This window comes from Pinus tabuliformis, chromosome 4_2 (assembly GCF_031772625.1).
Source record: "Pinus tabuliformis cultivar Carrire ecotype Pingquan chromosome 4_2, CPIR1, whole genome shotgun sequence".
NCBI classification, from domain to species: Eukaryota; Viridiplantae; Streptophyta; class Pinopsida; order Pinales; family Pinaceae; genus Pinus; species Pinus tabuliformis.
This window is the reverse complement of record NC_142304.1, coordinates 434,024,373-434,030,771: the sequence shown is the minus strand read 5'-3', so window position 1 is coordinate 434,030,771 and position 6,399 is coordinate 434,024,373. Positions and strand designations below refer to the sequence as shown.

General features: G+C 36.7%; 1 pseudogene; it reads left to right on the top strand.

The window, feature by feature from the left end:
* Positions 1-1,203: 1,203 nt before the first annotated feature.
* Positions 1,204-5,780, top strand: LOC149169824 (uncharacterized; annotated as a pseudogene).
* The last annotated feature ends 619 nt before the right edge of the window (positions 5,781-6,399 follow it).

The following is a 6,399-nucleotide window of genomic DNA, read 5'->3' as shown; positions in this document are numbered from 1 at the left end:
CACCCTCATACCATGAGTGGAAATGAAGTATCAACCATTATCAGACATGGTCAATAATGGTTAAACATGGTCATCCATTCTTAAGCATCTAGTTAATTCTAAAGAACATGAGCAAGATGGCCATGCATGAGAAAGATATCCAACCATGGTCAACTAAGGTCAAACATGATCAAATCATGTTCAAGAATGGTATACATGGACAACATACTTAACTATTGTTAACCATGGTCAACAAGGTCAAATGATGGTCAATCCATACTCAACATAGGCATCATGGTTAGCCATAGTCCTCCATAATCATCTATAGGTAATCGATAATAACCCTAGTCATCCATGTACACCCTTAGTCAACCACATGTTAGCCATAGGCAACCATGGTTGGATAAGCTCAACCATGGTCTAAAAATATCAGCAAGTCTAATCACGGTTAACCTTGTTTAGTCATGGTCAAACACAGTCTAACAATATCAACATGTCCAACTATGATCAAACAAGTTCGTCCGTAGTCAATCATGTTCATCCATGCCCAACCTTAGTCAATTATAGCCAACATGGCCAACCATGGGCAACATGGCCAACCACTATCAACCAAGGTCAAACATGGTCAAACCATGTTCAATAATGGTATTTATGGCGAAAATTCCTAGTTATGATTAATTATGGTCAACCATAGTTAGTATGGTTAAACACGGGAAACCGTACTCAACATGGAAGTCAAGGTTAGGCATGGTCATCCATAGTAATTTATGTGTAAATAGTGACAACCTTGGTCAACCATGTATAGACATAGTCAACCATGCTCAAACAAGCTCAAAAATGGTTAAACAAGATCAATCATGGTCAAACATTGTCAAATATGTTAACAATTCCAATCATTATCAACCTTGTTCTACCATGGTTAACCATAGTCAACCATATTCAACCATGGACAATAGGGAACACCACTATTGAACACGACCAAACATGATAAAAATATTGACAACTATGTTCAACATAGACTAACATGGTGACCTGCGGTTAACGATGGGGAAACATTTTCAAAGCAAGGTCAACCATGGTTTGTATGGTCAAACATGGTCAACATGGTCAACCATGGTTAAACATAGTTAACCATAATCAATCATAATCAACTATAGTTAAACAATTAGAACCATGCTAAACGATAACTTGCCCATATTTAACCATAGTCAACTAAGGTGAGCAATGGGGTATATGGTCAAATAATGGTCAACCATTTTCAACAGGTTTAGCCATCATTAACATGGCCATATATAGTTAACCATGGTAAACCATTTTGACCTATGTTGAACTTTCGTAAGCCACAATTAACCATAGTCAATTATAATCTATCATAAAAAGTTTACTGTAAAATGGACAACCATGGTCAACTGTAGTCAACCATTTTTTGATCATAATCCACCCATCTCAACCATATGTTTGCCATATTTAGCCATACTAAACTAAGGTCAAGAATAGACATGAACATGATTGGTAAAACATAGTGAAGCATAGCCATGACCATGATTGATCAAACACAATCAACAATGGTTCTCTATGCTCAAGCATAATCAACCATAAACATCATGGTTACCATGGTCAACTAAGGTCTATCATTGTCAAAAATTTATATAGTAATGGTCTACATGGTAAACATAATTATCTATGGCTAATTGCGGTCAACCATTGTAACATGGTAAAAAATAGTCAACCTTAATTTATAGATAGACAACCATAATGTACACTTGTCAACCAAAAGTCTACCATATTTAACAATGGCTGACCATGATGTACTAATCCTCCCTATGTTTATTAATCACCAACTAATACAACCACATTAATAAAGTAATTCACATATATCTATCGACATCATTTTTCACCCTTCATACATTAGTTGACACCATTAACCAGTGAAAAAAAGACCTCATTTGGTTTCTTCATTAATCTGATTATCCAAACTCCAATCATAAATAAATATAATAGAATTTACATACTTGTTTTCACCAAAATAATACTTTATTATCTTAATTTAAGGCATTTTTATTATCTTAACCTAAGATGAATCGAAGGCTATATAGAATCATTTTTGGAAGCTTAACATATAGATCATTTATTCCATTTCGTAGTAGTGACATTTTTGTAAACGAATCCCTTGCAACACGGTATCTCACAAGAGGAATGAACAAATCCACCGGTTCACATTCCTTTCATCTATTGTACAATGTTGAACAATGATTACTATATTTCAACAAAAGCATTGTTCATTTAAAGTTAGAAACCACATGTCCATTTCTTGAGCCACAAGTTCATAGTTGCAAACTACTAGAATTTTCAATTGCTTGTTTGAAGAATTTGACAAAAGCATTAGTAATTTAATTTTATAAACCATTTGTCCACTTAGTGAGCAACGCGTTCATGGTTCTAATCTATTCGAATTTTGAACTCCTTCTTTGTTTCTTAACATTTGTTATGTTCCTGTATAGTCTTATCTATGAATGAATGTGTTCACACGATCATGGTATGCCCATGGATATTAAACTTACTCCGGCGATGGACATGGATTGATTATATCTATGCCACGGAACAATCGTAGCTAATGGTGGCTTCGTCTGTGGTGTTCTTATTGCGGTGTGAAGCCGATGCTAATTCCTTTCACACTAGTAAGGAGGAAGGAGCTTCAAGACATAGAGAATGCTGCACAAGGAAATGAACTAAATATGAATCCCATGATCAAGAAAGATTTTAATGAAATAGGTAATTCATTTTCTATTTTCTTTGGTAGTAATATTTAGGCCGATAGGCCTTCTTATGCATCAATAATCGTCAACACTTCAACACTTCTACCTTGCTCCGTTAGATCAGGTGAGACACTTTCAACTGTTGATTTGAAGTGTGACTGCTTTTTCCAAATATTAGTTGAGTTGCCTTCTTTTCACTTCCGTGGCATGGCAAGATATTTTTACTGCTTTTTCCGATTTTTTATGTCACTCTTGAATATTTTTACTACTTTTCCACTTTCTTTTATGTCACTCTTGGCCTCCGAGTTAATAATTTCTTTGGTTTGCCAGTTGTTGTTGCTATTCTTCTTCCTTGGCTTCTCTGAATTACCAGAATTACCAAACATTGTCCGCTAGTTGGCATTTTGGCATTGCAAGCTGTGCTCTGGACATGAACCGCCATCCATCTCTGCCACCAGCAGCAGAGGGCTCATTAAGGTCACCAAACTCCTCTTACAGCTTTGATAATCTCTTGCCATTTTCAGTCCATGGACTATACGGTGTCAGCAGAGGAATCCATCTGCAAGATGTAAAGTTGGTATCTGAGCATTCTCAGCGTAACTTCTTCATTTCAGCCAGGGCGCAACACCATCAAATTGAAAAAAAATTGCAATGCCTCCAGTGAAAGAGTCCTCGAGTTCTGACCAGAGTACATGCGGAAGGAAGAGGAGAATCCAACCAACTGATAAAGCAAGATCTGAAGCATTGATAATTGCTTCTCCTGGTGAAAAGAAAACTGAGGTGTGTTCTATTTTTCCTTTAAGGCTCATGTCTAGGACTTGGAATTTATCAGCTTCTTTATATGTTGTTTCCCCTCCGAGAAGACCCAAGAAATTCATCTTTTGAATTGTCTCGTTTGACCTGCCTCTGTTGTAGAATATAACTTTTGATTTTGATTTTGAGATTGCCTACCATGGCTTGGGAGGTCCTTCCGAGCTGCTTATGAAATTTTCAATTATCACTGTCTGTCAATTTATTGTTCTGCTCAAAGTAGTTCCAATGACTCTGGCACTCTCTGAACCAAGTTCCTGAAAAGGATCCAAGAAAGTAGAGAGCAGGGGAGTGTTGGTTTTGGTCGCATGGTAAAGCCAATTAGATAGCTTCTGCTGACAGGAGGAGGGCGCGAGGTGGAGATTAAATCTAATTAGAATGCCTCTGCATGCACTGGTATCTGATGTCATGTTCTCATCTTGAACCCAATTTTTTTTGGCTTTTTAGTTAGAAGTTTGTAATAATTAATAATAATAATCTGTTTCTAAAATCACGGCTAAACCACATACCAAATTGCTAAACCACATACCAAATTGGTTTACAAGACCTTTTGTTTACAAGATGAAATACAGAGAATTCGCTGAATGCTAAAGCCAATTAGCCTTTCCCTGCGAATCCTAGTATTTGATGACATTTTATTTATCTTGAGCCCAATTTCATTTAGCTTTCTAATTCTATATCTGTAACCCTAAATATTATATAAAAGTGGGACTAATTACTCTGTTTTTTCACCTGCGCGCATAAGTACATTCGTAAATAACATAACAGCAAAGGTGATAATTTCTGTCAAATTAACCCAACTTCCTTATTAACTCATTTTTTTCGAGTCAAATTAAGTGAAATGGGTTTGTATGACATGCAGTTTTGTAGGTATATTAGCCTGCTTTCATGGCAGAACACTCTTATCAGATCTGTTGTTTTCCTCCTACAGAATGTATCCAAAAGAAAGCGTCCCAAAAGTGCAGATGCTAAAAAGGAAAAGGATGATTCAAAGTCTGATGCAGAACAAGGAATCCACAGTGGGAAGCCTGAAGTGAATTCAAAACAATCTGCACAAAGTGCCAAGCCTTCACAGCCACCTAAAGACTACATCCATGTGAGAGCAAGGAGAGGCCAAGCTACTGATAGCCATAGTCTTGCAGAGAGGGTAAATTCCCTTCATATTTCATCATGAGGAAGAATTGTATTTATATTTTTTCAAAACATAGATACAATTCAAGTCCTTGAGCATAGAATTAGCTGAGTCCACGGTTGAATAGCTATTTCAAAACTCAGCTCCTAACTATAGTTAAGGGGATCGAAATCCTTTCAAATATCAAACAAGGATAGATGATTACAAAATGGTAAAACAACATTGTTCTAAGTTTACTGCTTAAGAGTCATGTTCTTACAGAGAAAGGGAAAAGAACATTAGTTATTGGCTGATGCAAAAAAGATAAAGCATGTCAGTTTTTGGGGGATGAGTATGCCTCTGTAAACTTTGTCAGAGTCACACAATATGTTGATGAAAACCTGAAAATTAGAGGGGCTATAAGTTTGTCCTCTGAATGACAGGTGCGAAGAGAAAAGATCAGCGAACGTATGAAGCTTTTGCAAGATCTTGTTCCTGGATGTAATAAGGTAGTGTAGACTCTAAGCCGGAGCTTTTTTTATCTTTCAGGTCATGTCTTCTGCTTGGCAGAATTCCACTAGTTTTGTGTTTGACATGTTGAACTAAAGAACGAGCTATTTTGTATGTAGATAACTGGTAAAGTAGTGATGCTTTTGAGATAATTAACAATGTACAATCACTTCAGCGCCAAGTTGAGGTAAGATCTTTAAACGTTCCACAAAAGATTAATCTTATAGATTATTTGCTGTATTATGATCATAACTCAGTTGCAATCATTTCCCACAGTTTCTATCTATGAAGCTTGAAGCTGTTAATCCCAGATTGGACTTTAACATGGAAGGATTTCTCACCAAAGATGTAAGTTCAATTAACATGTTGTTATAAACCTGTTGTACAATTTGGATCTCTATATTTTTCATTAAGAGAATAACTGGGATAGAGCTTGATCTGTGAGCTTTTGTTGGTTGTTTTCCTAGATGCTTCAACCATCAGATATGGCATTTACTTCTGATACTGCTGTGGTATATCCACAATTTCACCAGCCTGAATGGACAACAATGCAAGCTGGTGTGTCCTGTGAAATGGAGGAGCAGTGTATGGGAAATTCCGGAGAAATGCCATGACGCATAAAGTACCTGGCCCTGTTATGCAAAAACTCTGATCAGATTGCCATTGGGGAAATCTTAGGCAGATCCTATTTCCGGAACTGGGTTGTCCAATTTTGTTCTGCCGCAGGACAATGTTGCAGCTTTTGAAGTCGACATTTTTCTTTATGTGTGTGGGCATGAAGCCTTCCAGGAGAAAGGTGGCCAAAGAAGGCCAGAAAAAGGGTCACTATCATCTCCTTAACTGGTCATCGTCTTTATTTTCTTGATTTTTCAGATGGCAATGATTGGTTTGTGCAGTCAACACGGTGGAACACTGGCGTTTATATTTGCTACTTCTTTGCTTTTGAATGGGGATAATGCTCTAGCATTGCAGGGTTGGGTTTTGTTTTTTGAGGTTCTGTTATGGCTCATGAATGGATGTGTTTATGGATTGAAATTTTAAAAAAATATGGGTTCACTGTAGCATATGAATGGGATGCATCCAAGCATTGAAATTTTAGAAGTTGGGTTTATTGTGCATATGAAATGGCATGTGTTCATGCTTTTGAAATTTTACTCAGAGAAAAGAAAAGATGGATTTGGTATTGAATATGAATGAGATATATTCTTTGTCTATGCTTGGCCATCTATAGAG